We start from the raw sequence: 14,827 nt of genomic DNA, 5'->3' as shown, positions 1-14,827 counted from the left end.
ATCTTTGCGCTGATAGCTTTGAGGATATGTTCTGATGGTGGTGAGAGTGGAGCAGGACTGTCTCCGTGGCGCAATTGGCTAGCGCGATCGGCTGTTAACGTAAAGGTTGGAGTTTCGAGCCCACCCGGTGGTCGTGCGGCGCTTTTTTTTCTTTGGGCTGATAGCTTTCACGATATGTTCTGATGGTGGTGAGAATGGAGCAGGACTGTCTCCGTGCCGCAAATGGCTAGCGAGATCGGCTGTTAACCGAAAAATTGGAGGTTCGAGCCCACCCAGTGGTGGTGCGGCGCTTTTATTTGGGCTGATAGCTTTGAAGATATGTTCTGATGTTGGTGAGAGAGGAGCAGGACTGTCTCCGTGGCACAATTGGCTAGCGCGATCGGCTGTTAACCGAAAGGTTGGAGGTTCGAGCCCATCCGGTGGTGGTGCGGCGCTTTTTTTTCTTTGCGCTGATAGGTTTGAAGATATGTTCTGATCGTGGTGAGAGTGGAGCACGACTGTCTCCGTGGCGCAATTGGCTAGCGCGATCGGTTGTTAACCGAAAAGTTGGAAGTTCGAGCCCACCCGGTGGTGGTGCGGCGCTTTTTTTTTCTTTGGGCTGATAGCTTTGTAGATATGTTCTGATGGTGGTGAAAGTGGGGCACGACTGTCTCCGTGGCGCAATTGGCTAGCACGATCGGCTGTTAACCGAAAGTTTGGAGGTTCGAGCCCACCCGGTGGTGGTGCGGTGCTTTTGTTTTGGGCTGATAGCTCTGAAGAAATGTTCTGACGGTGGTGAGAGTGGAGAACGACTGTCTCCGTGGCGCAAATGGCTAGCGCGATCGGCTGTTAACCGAAATGTTGGAGGTTCGAGCCCACCCGGTGGTCGTGCGGCGCTTTTTTTTCTTTGGGCTGATAGCTTTGACGATATGTTCTGATGGCAGTGAGAGTGGAGCAGGACTGCCTCCGTGGCGCAATTGGCTAGCGCGATCGGCTGTTAACCGAAAAGTTGGAGGTTCGAGGCCTCCCGGGAGTGGTGTGTTGCTTTTTTCTTTGCGCTGATAGCTTTGAAGATATGTTCTGATGGTGGTGAGAGTGGAGCAAGACTGTCTCTGCTACGCAATTGACTAGCTGAATCGGCTGTTAACCGAAAGGTTGGAGTTTTGAGCCCTCCCGGGAGTGGTGTGTTGCTTTTTTCTTTGCGCTGAGAGCTTTGAAGATATGTTCTGATGGTGGTGAATGTGGAGCACGACTGTCTCCGTGGCGCAATTGGCTAGCGCGATCGGCTGTTAACCGAAAGGTTGGAGTTTCGAGCCCACCCGGTGGTGGGGCGGCGCTTTTTTTTCTGTGGGCTGATAGCTTTGAAGATATGTTCTGATGGTGGTGAGAGTGAAGCAAGACTTTCTCCGTGGCGCAATTGGCTAGCGCGATCGGCTGTAACGGAAAAGTTAGAGGTTCGAGCCCACCCGGTGGTGGTGCGGCGCTTTTTTTTTCTTTGGGCTGATAGCTTGGAAGATATGTTCTGATGGTGGTGAGAGAGGGGCACGACTGTCTCCGTGGCGCAAATGGCTAGCGCGATCGGCTGTTATCCGAAAGGTTGGAGGTTCGAGCCCACCCGGTGGTCGTGCGGCGCTTTTTTTTCTTTGGGCTGATAGCTTTGAAGATATGTTTTGATGGCAGTGAGAGTGGAGCAGGACTGCCTCCGTGGCGCAATTGGCTAGCGCGATCGGCTGTTAACCGAGAAGTTGGAGGTTCGAGCCCTCCCGGGAGTGGTGTGTTGCTTTTTTCTTTGCGCTGATAGCTTTGAAGTTATGTTCTGATGGTGGTGAGAGTGGACCACGACTGTCTCTGTGGCGCAATTGGCTAGCGCGATTGGCTGTTAACCGAAAGGTTGGAGGTTCGAGCCCACCCGGTGGTGGTGCGGCGCTTTTTTTCTTTGGGCTGATAGCTTTGAAGGTATGTTCTGATTGTAGGGAGAGTGGAGCAAGACTGTCTCCGTGGCGCAATTGGCTAGCGCGATCGGCTGTAACGGGAAAGTTAGAGGTTTGAGTCCACCCATTGGTGGTGCGGCGCTTTTTTTTTCTTTGGGCTGATAGCTTTGAAGATATGTTCTGATGGTGGTGAGAGTAGAGCACGACTGTCTCCGTGGCGCAATTGGCTAGCGCGACCGGCTGTTAACCGAAAGGTTGGAGGTTCGAGCCCACCCGGTGGTGGTGCGGCTTTTTTTTTGGGCTGATAGCTTTGAAGATATGTTCTGATGGTGGTGAGAGAGGAGCAGGACTGTCTCCGTGGCGCAATTGGCTAGCGCGATCGGCTGTTAACCGAAAGGTTGGAGGTTCGAGCCCACCCGGTGGTGGTGCGGCTTTTTTTTTCTTTGGGCTGATAGCTTTGAAGATATGTTCTGATGGTGGTGAATGTGGAGCACGACTGTCTCCGTGGCGCTATTGGCTAGCGCGATCGGCTTTAAACCGAAAAGTTTGAGGTTCGAGCTTTCCCGGGAGTGGTGTGTTGCTTTTTTTTCTTTGGGCTGATAGCTTTGAAGATATGTTCTGATGGTGGTGAGAGTGGAGCAAGACTGTCTCTGTTGCGCAATTGACTAGCTGAATTGGCTGTCAACCGAAAGGTTGGAGTTTCGAGCCCTCCCTGGAGTGGTGTGTTGCTTTTTGCTTTGCGCTGATAGCTTTGAAGATACGTTGTGATGGTGGTGAGAGTGGAGCACGACTGTCTCCGTGGCGCAATTGCCTAGCGCGATCGGCTGTAACAGAAAAGCTAGAGGTTCGAGCCCACCCGGTGGTGGTGCGGCGCTTTTTTTTCTCTGGGCTGATAGCTTTGCAGATATGTTCTGATGGTGGTGAGAGTGGAGCAGGACTGTCTCCGTGGCGCAATTGGCTAGCGCGATCGGCTGTTAACGGAAGGGTTCGAGCCCACCGGGTGGTGGTTCGGCGCTTTTTTTCTTTGCGCTGATAGCTTTGAAGATATGTTCTGATGGTGGTGAGAGTGGAGCACGACTGTCTCCGTGGCGCTATTGGCTAGCGCGATCGGTTGTTAACCCAAAAGTTGGAGGTTCGAGCCCACCCGGTGGTGGTGCGGCGCTTTTTTTCTTTGGGCTGATAGCTTTGAAGATATGTTCTAATGGCAGTGAGAGTGGAGCAGGACTGCCTCCGTGGCGCAATTGGCTAGCACGATCGGCTGTTGACCGAAAAGTTGGAGGTGCGAGCCCTCCCGGGAGTGGTGTGTTGCTTTTTTCTTTGCGCTGATAGCTTTGAAGATATGTTCTGATGGTGGTGAGAGTGGACCACGACTGTCTCCGTGGTGCAATTGGCTAGCACGATCGGCTGTTAACCGAAAGGTTGGAGGATCGAGCCCACCCGGTGGTGGTGCGGCGCCTTTTTTGCTTTGGGCTGATAGCTCTGAAGAAATGTTCTGACGGTGGTGAGAGTGGAGCACGACTGTCTCTGTGGCGCAATTGGCTAGCGCGATCGGCTGTTAACCGAAAGGTTGGAGGTTCGAGCCCATCCGGTAGTGGTGCGGCGCTTTTTTTTCTTTGCGCTGATAGCTTTGAAGATACGTTCTGATGGTGGTGAGAGTGGAGCACGACTGTCTCTGATGTGCAATTGGCTAGCGCGATCGCCTGTAACGGAAAAGCTAGAGGTTCGAGCCCACCCGGTGGTGGTGCGGCGCTTTTTTTTCTCTGGGCTGATAGCTTTGCGGATATGTTCTGATGGTGGTGAGAGTGGAGCAGGACTGTCTCCGTGGCGCAATTGGCTAGCGCGATCGGCTGTTAACGGAAGGGTTCGAGCCCACCGGGTGGTGGTTCGGCGCTTTTTTTCTTTGCGCTGATAGCTTTGAAGATATGTTCTGATGGTGGTGAGAGTGGAGCACGACTGTCTCCGTGGCGCTATTGGCTAGCGCGATCGGTTGTTAACCCAAAAGTTGGAGGTTCGAGCCCACCCGGTGGTGGTGCGGCGCTTTTTTTCTTTGGGCTGATAGCTTTGAAGATATGTTCTAATGGCAGTGAGAGTGGAGCAGGACTGCCTCCGTGGCGCAATTGGCTAGCACGATCGGCTGTTGACCGAAAAGTTGGAGGTGCGAGCCCTCCCGGGAGTGGTGTGTTGCTTTTTTCTTTGCGCTGATAGCTTTGAAGATATGTTCTGATGGTGGTGAGAGTGGACCACGACTGTCTCCGTGGTGCAATTGGCTAGCACGATCGGCTGTTAACCGAAAGGTTGGAGGATCGAGCCCACCCGGTGGTGGTGCGGCGCCTTTTTTGCTTTGGGCTGATAGCTCTGAAGAAATGTTCTGACGGTGGTGAGAGTGGAGCACGACTGTCTCTGTGGCGCAATTGGCTAGCGCGATCGGCTGTTAACCGAAAGGTTGGAGGTTCGAGCCCATCCGGTAGTGGTGCGGCGCTTTTTTTTCTTTGCGCTGATAGCTTTGAAGATACGTTCTGATGGTGGTGAGAGTGGAGCACGACTGTCTCCGATGTGCAATTGGCTAGCGCGATCGCCTGTAACGGAAAAGTTAGAGGTTCGAGCCCACCCGGTGGTGGTGCGGCGCTTTTTTTTCTTTGGGCTGATAGCTTTGAAGATATGTTCTGATGCTGGTGAGAGTGGAGCAGGACTGTCTCCGTGGCGCAGTTGGCTAGCGCGATCGGCTGTTAACGGAAAGTTTGGAGTTTCGAGCCCACCCGGTGGTAGTGCGGCGCTTTTTTTTCTTTGGGCTGATAGCTTTGAAGATATGTTCTGATGCTGGTGAGAATGGAGCAGGACTGTCTCCGTGCCGCAAATGGCTAGCGAGATCGGCTGTTAACCGAAAAATTGGAGGTTCGAGCCCACCCGGTGGTGGTGCGGCGCTTTTTTTTGGGCTGATAGCTTTGAAGATATGTTCTGATGGTGGTGAGAGAGGAGCACGACTGTCTTTGTGGCGCAAATGGCTAGCGCAATCGGCTGTTATCCGAAAGGTTGGAGGTTCGAGCCCACCCGGTGGTCGTGCGGCGCTTTTTTTTCTTTGAGCTGATAGCTTTGAAGATATGTTCTGATGGCAGTGAGAGTGGAGCAGGACTGCCTCCGTGGCGCAATTGGCTAGCGCGATCGGCTGTTAATCGAGAATTTGGAGGTTCGAGCCCTCCCGGGAGTGGTGTTTTGCTTTTTTCTTTGCGCTGATAGCTTTGAAGATATGTTCTGATGGTGGTGAGTGTGAACCACGACTGTCTTTGTGGCGCTATTGGCTAGCGCGATCGGCTGTTTACCGAAAGGTTGGAGGTTCGAGCCCACCCGGTGGTGGTGCGGCGCTTTTTTTCTTTGGGCTGATAGCTTTTAAGATATGTTCTGATTGTGGGGAGAGTGGAGCAAGACTGTCTCCGGGGCGCAATTGGCTAGCGCGATCGGCTGTAACGGGAAAGTTAGAGGTTCGAGTCCACCCGTTGGTGGTGCGGCGCTTTTTTTATCTTTGCGCTGATAGCTTTGAGGATATGTTCTGATGGTGGTGAGAGTGGAGCAGGACTGTCTCCGTGGCGCAATTGGCTAGCGCGATCGGCTGTTAACGTAAAGGTTGGAGTTTCGAGCCCACCCGGTGGTAGTGCGGCGCTTTTTTTTCTTTGGGCTGATAGCTTTCACGATATGTTCTGATGGTGGTGAGAATGGAGCAGGACTGTCTCCGTGCCGCAAATGGCTAGCGAGATCGGCTGTTAACCGAAAAATTGGAGGTTCGAGCCCACCCAGTGGTGGTGCGGCGCTTTTATTTGGGCTGATAGCTTTGAAGATATGTTCTGATGTTGGTGAGAGAGGAGCAGGACTGTCTCCGTGGCACAATTGGCTAGCGCGATCGGCTGTTAACCGAAAGGTTGGAGGTTCGAGCCCATCCGGTGGTGGTGCGGCGCTTTTTTTTCTTTGCGCTGATAGGTTTGAAGATATGTTCTGATCGTGGTGAGAGTGGAGCACGACTGTCTCCGTGGCGCAATTGGCTAGCGCGATCGGTTGTTAACCGAAAAGTTGGAAGTTCGAGCCCACCCGGTGGTGGTGCGGCGCTTTTTTTTTCTTTGGGCTTATAGCTTTGAAGATATGTTCTGATGGTGGTGAAAGTGGGGCACGAATGTCTCCGTGGCGCAATTGGCTAGCACGATCGGCTGTTAACCGAAAGTTTGGAGGTTCGAGCCCACCCGGTGGTGGTGCGGTGCTTTTTTTTTTGGGCTGATAGCTCTGAAGAAATGTTCTGACGGTGGTGAGAGTGGAGAACGACTGTCTCCGTGGCGCAAATGGCTAGCGCGATCGGCTGTTAACCGAAATGTTGGAGGTTCGAGCCCACCCGGTGGTCGTGCGGCGCTTTTTTTTTCTTTGGGCTGATAGCTTTGACGATATGTTCTGATGGCAGTGAGAGTGGAGCAGGACTGCCTCCGTGGCGCAATTGGCTAGCGCGATCGGCTGTTAACCGAAAAGTTCGAGGTTCGAGCCCTCCCGGGAGTGGTGTGTTGCTTTTTTCTTTGCGCTGATAGCTTTGAAGATATGTTCTGATGGTGGTGAGAGTGGAGCAAGACTGTCTCTGCTACGCAATTGACTAGCTGAATCGGCTGTTAACCGAAAGGTTGGAGTTTTGAGCCCTCCCGGGAGTGGTGTGTTGCTTTTTTCTTTGCGCTGAGAGCTTTGAAGATATGTTCTGATGGTGGTGAATGTGGAGCACGACTGTCTCCGTGGCGCAATTGGCTAGCGCGATCAGCTGTTAACCGAAAGGTTGGAGTTTCGAGCCCACCCGGTGGTGGGGCGGCGCTTTTTTTTCTTTGGGCTGATAGCTTTGAAGATATGTTCTGATGGTGGTGAGAGTGGAGCAAGACTTTCTCCGTGGCGCAATTGGCTAGCGCGATCGGCTGTAACGGAAAAGTTAGAGGTTCGAGCCCACCCGGTGGTGGTGCGGCGCTTTTTTTTTCTTTGGGCTGATAGCTTGAAAGATATGTTCTGATGGTGGTGAGAGAGGAGCACGACTGTCTCCGTGGCGCAAATGGCTAGCGCGATCGGCTGTTATCCGAAAGGTTGGAGGTTCGAGCCCACCCGGTGGTCGTGCGGCGCTTTTTTTTCTTTGGGCTGATAGCTTTGAAGATATGTTTTGATGGCATTGAGAGTGGAGCAGGACTGCCTCCGTGGCGCAATTGGCTAGCGCGATCGGCTGTTAACCGAGAAGTTGGAGGTTCGAGCCCTCCCGGGAGTGGTGTGTGTCTTTTTTCTTTGCGCTGATAGCTTTGAAGTTATGTTCTGATGGTGGTGAGAGTGGACCACGACTGTCTCTGTGGCGCAATTGGCTTGCGCGATTGGCTTTTAACCGAAAGGTTGGAGGTTCGAGCCCACCCGGTGGTGGTGCGGCGCTTTTTTTCTTTGGGCTGATAGCTTTGAAGATATGTTCTGATTGTAGGGAGAGTGGAGCAAGACTGTCTCCGTGGCGCAATTGGCTAGCGCGATCGGCTGTAACGGGAAAGTTAGAGGTTCGAGTCCACCCATTGGTGGTGCGGCGCTTTTTTTTTCTTTGGGCTGATAGCTTTGAAGATATGTTCTGATGGTGGTGAGAGTAGAGCACGACTGTCTCCGTGGCGCAATTGGCTAGCGCGACCGGCTGTTAACCGAAAGGTTGGAGGTTCGAGCCCACCCGGTGGTGGTGCGGCTTTTTTTTTGGGCTGATAGCTTTGAAGATATGTTCTGATGGTGGTGAGAGAGGAGCAGGACTGTCTCCGTGGCGCAATTGGCTAGCGCGATCGGCTGTTAACCGAAAGGTTGGAGGTTCGAGCCCACCAGGTGGTGGTGCGGCGCTTTTTTTTCTTTGCGCTGATAGCTTTGAAGATATGTTCTGATGGTGATGAGAGCGGAGCACGACTGTCTCCGTGGCGCAATTGGCTAGCGCGATCGGTTGTTAACCGAAAGGTTGGAGTTTTGAGCCCACCCGGCGGTACTGCGGCGCTATTTTTTCTTTGGGCTGATTGCTTTGAAGTTATGTTCTGATGGTGGTGAAAATGAAGCAGGACTGTCTCCGTGCCGCAAATGGCTAGCGCGATCGGCTGTTAACCGAAAAATTGGAGGTTCGAGCCCACAAGGTGGTGGTGCGGCGCTTTTTTTGGGCTGTTAGCTTTGAAGATATGTTCTGATGGTGGTGAGAGAGGAGCAGGACTGTCTCCGTGGCGCAATTGGCTATCGCAATCGGCTGTTAACCGAAAGGTTGGAGGATCGAGCCCACCCGGTGGTGGCGCGGCGCTTTTTCTCTTTGCGCTGATAGCTTTAAAGATATATTCTGATGGTGGTGAGAGTGGAGCACGACTGTCTCCGTGGCGCAATTTGCTAGCGCGATCGGTTGTTATCCGAAAAGTTGGAGTTTCGAGCCCACCCGGTGGTGGTGCGGCTCTTTTTTTTCTTTGGGCTGATAGCTTTGAAGATATGTTCTGATGGTGGTGAAAGTGGGGCATGACTGTCTCCGTGGCGCAATTGGCTAGCACGATCGGCTGTAACCGAAAGGTTGGAGGTTCGAGCCCCCCGGTTGTGGTGCGGCGCTTTTTTTTTCTTTGGGCTGATAGCTCTGAAGAAATGTTCTGAAGGTGGTGAGAGTGGAGCACGACTGTCTCCGTGGCGCAAATGGCTAGCGCGATCGGCTGTTAACCGAAAAGTTGGAGGTTCAAGCCCTACCGAGAGTGGTGTGTTGCTTTTATGTTTGCGCTGATAGCTTTGACGATATCTTCTAGTGGTGGTGAGTGTGGAGCACGACTGTCTCCGTGGCGTGATTGGCTTGCGCGATCGGCTGTTAACCGAAAGGTTGGAGGTTCAAGCCCACCCGGTGGTGGTGCGGCTTTTTTTTTCTTTGGGTGATAGCTTTGAAGATATGTTCTGATGGTGGTGAAAGTGGAGCACGACTGTCTCCGGTGCGCAATTGGCTAGCGCGATCGGCTTTTAACAGAAAAGTTTGAGGTTTGAGCTTTCCCGGGAGTGGTGTGTTGCTTTTTTTTCTTTGGGCTGATAGCTTTAAAGATATGTTCTGATGGTGGTGAGAGTGGAGCAAGACTGTCTCTGTTGCGCAATTGACTAGCTGAATCGGCTGTCAACCGAAAGGTTGGAGTTTCGAGCCCTCCCTGGAGTGGTGTGTTGCTTTTTTCTTTGCGCTGATAGCTTTAAAGATACGTTGTGATGGTGGTGAGAGTGGAGCATGACTGTCATTGTGGCGCAATTGGCTAGCGCGATCGGCTGTAACGGAAAAGTTAGAGGTTCGAGCCCACCCGGTGGTGGTGCTGCGCTTTTTTTTCTTTGGGCTGATAGCTTTGAAGATATGTTCTGGTGGTGGGGAGAGTGGAGCAGGACTGTATCCGTGGCGCATTTGGCTAGCGCGATTGGCTGTTGACCGACAGGTTGGAGTTTCGAGCCCACCCGGTGGTGGTGCGGCGCTTTTTTTTGGGCTGATAGCTTTGAAGATATGTTCTGATGGTGGTGAGAGTTGAGCAGGACTGTCTCCGTGGCGCGATTGGCTAGCGCGATCGGCTGTTAACCGATAGGTTGGAGTTTCGAGCCCTCCCGGGAGTGGTGTGTTGCTTTTCCTTTGCGCTGATAGCTTTGAAGATATGTTCTGATGGTGGTGAGAGTGGAGCAAGACTGTCTCTGCTACGCAATTGACTAGCTGAATCGGCTGTTAACCGAAAGGTTGGAGTTTTGAGCCCTCCCGGGAGTGGTGTGTTGCTTTTTTCTTTGCGCTGAGAGCTTTGAAGATATGTTCTGATGGTGGTGAATGTGGAGCACGACTGTCTCCGTGGCGCAATTGGCTAGCGCGATCAGCTGTTAACCGAAAGGTTGGAGTTTCGAGCCCACCCGGTGGTGGGGCGGCGCTTTTTTTTCTTTGGGCTGATAGCTTTGAAGATATGTTCTGATGGTGGTGAGAGTGGAGCAAGACTTTCTCCGTGGCGCAATTGGCTAGCGCGATCGGCTGTAACGGAAAAGTTAGAGGTTCGAGCCCACCCGGTGGTGGTGCGGCGCTTTTTTTTTCTTTGGGCTGATAGCTTGAAAGATATGTTCTGATGGTGGTGAGAGAGGAGCACGACTGTCTCCGTGGCGCAAATGGCTAGCGCGATCGGCTGTTATCCGAAAGGTTGGAGGTTCGAGCCCACCCGGTGGTCGTGCGGCGCTTTTTTTTCTTTGGGCTGATAGCTTTGAAGATATGTTTTGATGGCATTGAGAGTGGAGCAGGACTGCCTCCGTGGCGCAATTGGCTAGCGCGATCGGCTGTTAACCGAGAAGTTGGAGGTTCGAGCCCTCCCGGGAGTGGTGTGTGTCTTTTTTCTTTGCGCTGATAGCTTTGAAGTTATGTTCTGATGGTGGTGAGAGTGGACCACGACTGTCTCTGTGGCGCAATTGGCTTGCGCGATTGGCTTTTAACCGAAAGGTTGGAGGTTCGAGCCCACCCGGTGGTGGTGCGGCGCTTTTTTTCTTTGGGCTGATAGCTTTGAAGATATGTTCTGATTGTAGGGAGAGTGGAGCAAGACTGTCTCCGTGGCGCAATTGGCTAGCGCGATCGGCTGTAACGGGAAAGTTAGAGGTTCGAGTCCACCCATTGGTGGTGCGGCGCTTTTTTTTTCTTTGGGCTGATAGCTTTGAAGATATGTTCTGATGGTGGTGAGAGTAGAGCACGACTGTCTCCGTGGCGCAATTGGCTAGCGCGACCGGCTGTTAACCGAAAGGTTGGAGGTTCGAGCCCACCCGGTGGTGGTGCGGCTTTTTTTTTGGGCTGATAGCTTTGAAGATATGTTCTGATGGTGGTGAGAGAGGAGCAGGACTGTCTCCGTGGCGCAATTGGCTAGCGCGATCGGCTGTTAACCGAAAGGTTGGAGGTTCGAGCCCACCAGGTGGTGGTGCGGCGCTTTTTTTTCTTTGCGCTGATAGCTTTGAAGATATGTTCTGATGGTGATGAGAGCGGAGCACGACTGTCTCCGTGGCGCAATTGGCTAGCGCGATCGGTTGTTAACCGAAAGGTTGGAGTTTTGAGCCCACCCGGCGGTACTGCGGCGCTATTTTTTCTTTGGGCTGATTGCTTTGAAGTTATGTTCTGATGGTGGTGAAAATGAAGCAGGACTGTCTCCGTGCCGCAAATGGCTAGCGCGATCGGCTGTTAACCGAAAAATTGGAGGTTCGAGCCCACAAGGTGGTGGTGCGGCGCTTTTTTTGGGCTGTTAGCTTTGAAGATATGTTCTGATGGTGGTGAGAGAGGAGCAGGACTGTCTCCGTGGCGCAATTGGCTATCGCAATCGGCTGTTAACCGAAAGGTTGGAGGATCGAGCCCACCCGGTGGTGGCGCGGCGCTTTTTCTCTTTGCGCTGATAGCTTTAAAGATATATTCTGATGGTGGTGAGAGTGGAGCACGACTGTCTCCGTGGCGCAATTTGCTAGCGCGATCGGTTGTTATCCGAAAAGTTGGAGTTTCGAGCCCACCCGGTGGTGGTGCGGCTCTTTTTTTTCTTTGGGCTGATAGCTTTGAAGATATGTTCTGATGGTGGTGAAAGTGGGGCATGACTGTCTCCGTGGCGCAATTGGCTAGCACGATCGGCTGTAACCGAAAGGTTGGAGGTTCGAGCCCCCCGGTTGTGGTGCGGCGCTTTTTTTTTCTTTGGGCTGATAGCTCTGAAGAAATGTTCTGAAGGTGGTGAGAGTGGAGCACGACTGTCTCCGTGGCGCAAATGGCTAGCGCGATCGGCTGTTAACCGAAAAGTTGGAGGTTCAAGCCCTACCGAGAGTGGTGTGTTGCTTTTATGTTTGCGCTGATAGCTTTGACGATATCTTCTAGTGGTGGTGAGTGTGGAGCACGACTGTCTCCGTGGCGTGATTGGCTTGCGCGATCGGCTGTTAACCGAAAGGTTGGAGGTTCAAGCCCACCCGGTGGTGGTGCGGCTTTTTTTTTCTTTGGGTGATAGCTTTGAAGATATGTTCTGATGGTGGTGAAAGTGGAGCACGACTGTCTCCGGTGCGCAATTGGCTAGCGCGATCGGCTTTTAACAGAAAAGTTTGAGGTTTGAGCTTTCCCGGGAGTGGTGTGTTGCTTTTTTTTCTTTGGGCTGATAGCTTTAAAGATATGTTCTGATGGTGGTGAGAGTGGAGCAAGACTGTCTCTGTTGCGCAATTGACTAGCTGAATCGGCTGTCAACCGAAAGGTTGGAGTTTCGAGCCCTCCCTGGAGTGGTGTGTTGCTTTTTTCTTTGCGCTGATAGCTTTAAAGATACGTTGTGATGGTGGTGAGAGTGGAGCATGACTGTCATTGTGGCGCAATTGGCTAGCGCGATCGGCTGTAACGGAAAAGTTAGAGGTTCGAGCCCACCCGGTGGTGGTGCTGCGCTTTTTTTTCTTTGGGCTGATAGCTTTGAAGATATGTTCTGGTGGTGGGGAGAGTGGAGCAGGACTGTATCCGTGGCGCATTTGGCTAGCGCGATTGGCTGTTGACCGACAGGTTGGAGTTTCGAGCCCACCCGGTGGTGGTGCGGCGCTTTTTTTTGGGCTGATAGCTTTGAAGATATGTTCTGATGGTGGTGAGAGTTGAGCAGGACTGTCTCCGTGGCGCGATTGGCTAGCGCGATCGGCTGTTAACCGATAGGTTGGAGTTTCGAGCCCTCCCGGGAGTGGTGTGTTGCTTTTCCTTTGCGCTGATAGCTTTGAAGATATGCTCTGATGGTGGTGAGAGTAGAGCACGACTGTCTCCGTGGCGCAATTGGCTAGCGCGATCGGCTGTTAACCTAAAGGTTGGAGGTTCGAGCCCACCCGTTGGTGGTGCGGCGCTTTTTTTTCTTTGGGCTGATAGCTCTGAACAAATGTTCTGACGGTGGTGAGAGTGGAGCACGACTGTCTCCGTGGTGCAAATCGCTAGCGCGAACGGCAATTAACCGAAAGGTTGGAGGTTCGAGGCCACCCGGTGGTGGTGCAGTGCATTTTTTCCTTTGGGTTGAGAGCTTTAAAGATGTGTTCTGATGGTGGTGAGAGTGGACCAGGACTTTCTCCATGGCACAATTAGCTAGCGCGATCGGCTCTTAACTGAAAAGTTGGAGGTTCGAGCCCTTCCGGGAGTGGTGTGTTGCTTCTTTCTTTGCAATGATAGCTTTGAAGATATGTTCTGATGGTGGTGAGCGTAGAGCACGACTGTCTCAGTGGCGCATTTGGCTAGCGCGATTGGCTGTTAACCGAAAGGTTGGAGGTTCGAGCCCACCTGGAGGTGGTGCGGCGCTTTTTTTTCTTTGGGCTGATAGATTTGAAGATATGTTCTAATGGTGGTGAGAGAGGAGCAGGACTGTCTTCGTGGCGCAATTGGCTAGCGCGATCGGCTGTCAACCGAAAGGTTACAGTTTCGAGCCAACCCGGTGGTGGTGCGGCGCTTTTTTTCTTTGGGCTGAGAGTTTTGAAGATATGTTCTCATGATGTTGAGAGTGGAGAGGGACGGTCTCCGTGGCGCAAATGGCTAGCGCGATCGGCTGTTAACCGAAAGGTTGGAGGTTCGAGCCCACCCGGTGGTGGTGCGGCGCTTTTTTTTCTTTGGGCTGATAGCTTTGAAGATATGTTCTGATGGTGGTGAGAGTGGAGCAGGACTGTCTCCGTGGCGCAATTGGCTAGCGCGATCGGCTGTTAACCGAAAGGTTGGAGTTTCGAGTCCTCCCGGGAGTGGTGTGTTGCTTTTGTCTTTGCGCTGATAGCTTTGAAGATATGTTCCGATATTGGTAGGAGTGGAGCACGACTGTCTCCGTGGCGCAATTGGCTAGCGCGATCGGCTGTTAACCGAAAGGTTGGAGGTTCGAGCCCACCCGGTGGTGGTGCGGCGCTTTTTTTTCTTTAGGCTGATAGCTCTGAATAAATGTTCTGACGGTGGTGAGAGTTGAGCACGACTGTCTCCATGGCGCAAATGGCTAGCGCGATCGGCTGTTAACCGAAACGTTGGAGGTTCGAGCCCACCCGGTGGTTGTGCGGCGCTTTTTTTCCTTTGGGCTTATAGCTTTAAAGATAGGTTCTGATGGTGGTGAGAGTGGACCTGGACTCTCTCCATGGCGCAATTGGCTAGCGCGATCGGCTGTTAACTGAAAAGTTGGAGGTTCGAGCCCTCCCGGGAGTGGTGTGTTGCTTTTTTCTTTGCGCTGATAGCTTTGAAGATATGTTCTATTGGTGGTGAAAGTGGAGCGCGACTGGGTCCGTGGCGCGATTGGCTAGCGCGATCGGCTGTTAACCGAAAGGTTGGAGGTTCGAGGCCACCCGGTGAGGGTGCGGCGCTTTTTTTCCTTTAGGCTGATAGCTTTAAAGATATGTTCTGATGGTGGTGAGAGTGCACCAGGACTCTCTCCATGGCGCAATTGGCTGGCGCGATCGGCTGTTAACCGAAAGGTTGGAGTTTCGAGCCCTCTCGGGAGTGGTGTGTTGATTTTGTCTTTGCGCTGATAGCTTTGAAGTTATGTTCTGATATTGGTGAGAGTGGAGCACGACTGTCTCCGTGGCGCGATTGGCTAGCGCGATCGGCTGTTAACCGAAAGCTTGGAGGTTCGAGCCCACCCGTTGGTGGTGCGGCGCTTTTTTTTCTTTGGGCTGATAGCTCTGAATAAATGTTCTGATGGTGGTGAGAGTGGAGCACGACTGTCCCCGTGGCGCAAATGGCTAGCGCGATCGGCTGTTAACCGAAAGGTTGGAGGTTCGAGCCCACCCGCTGGTGGTGCGGTGCTTTTTTTCCTTTGGGCTGAGAGCTTTAAAGATATGTTCTGATGGTGGTGAGAGTAGACCAGGACTCTCTCCATGGCACAATTAGCTAGCGCGATCGACTCTTAACTGAAAAGTTGGAGTTTCGAGCCCTTCCGGGAGTGGTGTGTTGCTTTTTTATTTGCACC

At 52.7% G+C, this 14,827-nt stretch overlaps 3 non-coding genes across 3 annotated transcripts; all 3 read left to right on the top strand.

The window, feature by feature from the left end:
* Positions 1–1,677: 1,677 nt before the first annotated feature.
* Positions 1,678–1,751, top strand: TRNAN-GUU (transfer RNA asparagine (anticodon GUU)). Its single transcript has one exon. It is a non-coding gene; the product is annotated as a tRNA-Asn (tRNA).
* A 5,351-nt stretch (positions 1,752–7,102) lies between these two features.
* On the top strand, positions 7,103–7,176 carry TRNAN-GUU (transfer RNA asparagine (anticodon GUU)). The gene has a single exon. It is a non-coding gene; the product is annotated as a tRNA-Asn (tRNA).
* A 3,003-nt stretch (positions 7,177–10,179) lies between these two features.
* TRNAN-GUU (transfer RNA asparagine (anticodon GUU)) lies at positions 10,180–10,253 on the top strand. Its single transcript has one exon. It is a non-coding gene; the product is annotated as a tRNA-Asn (tRNA).
* The last annotated feature ends 4,574 nt before the right edge of the window (positions 10,254–14,827 follow it).

The sequence above is a fragment of the Rhipicephalus microplus genome, unplaced genomic scaffold, assembly GCF_043290135.1.
Source record: "Rhipicephalus microplus isolate Deutch F79 unplaced genomic scaffold, USDA_Rmic scaffold_12, whole genome shotgun sequence".
In the NCBI taxonomy this organism is placed as follows: Eukaryota; Metazoa; Arthropoda; class Arachnida; order Ixodida; family Ixodidae; genus Rhipicephalus; species Rhipicephalus microplus.
Note: the sequence above shows the minus strand (reverse complement) of the source record. Positions and strands in the feature narration are given on the sequence as shown.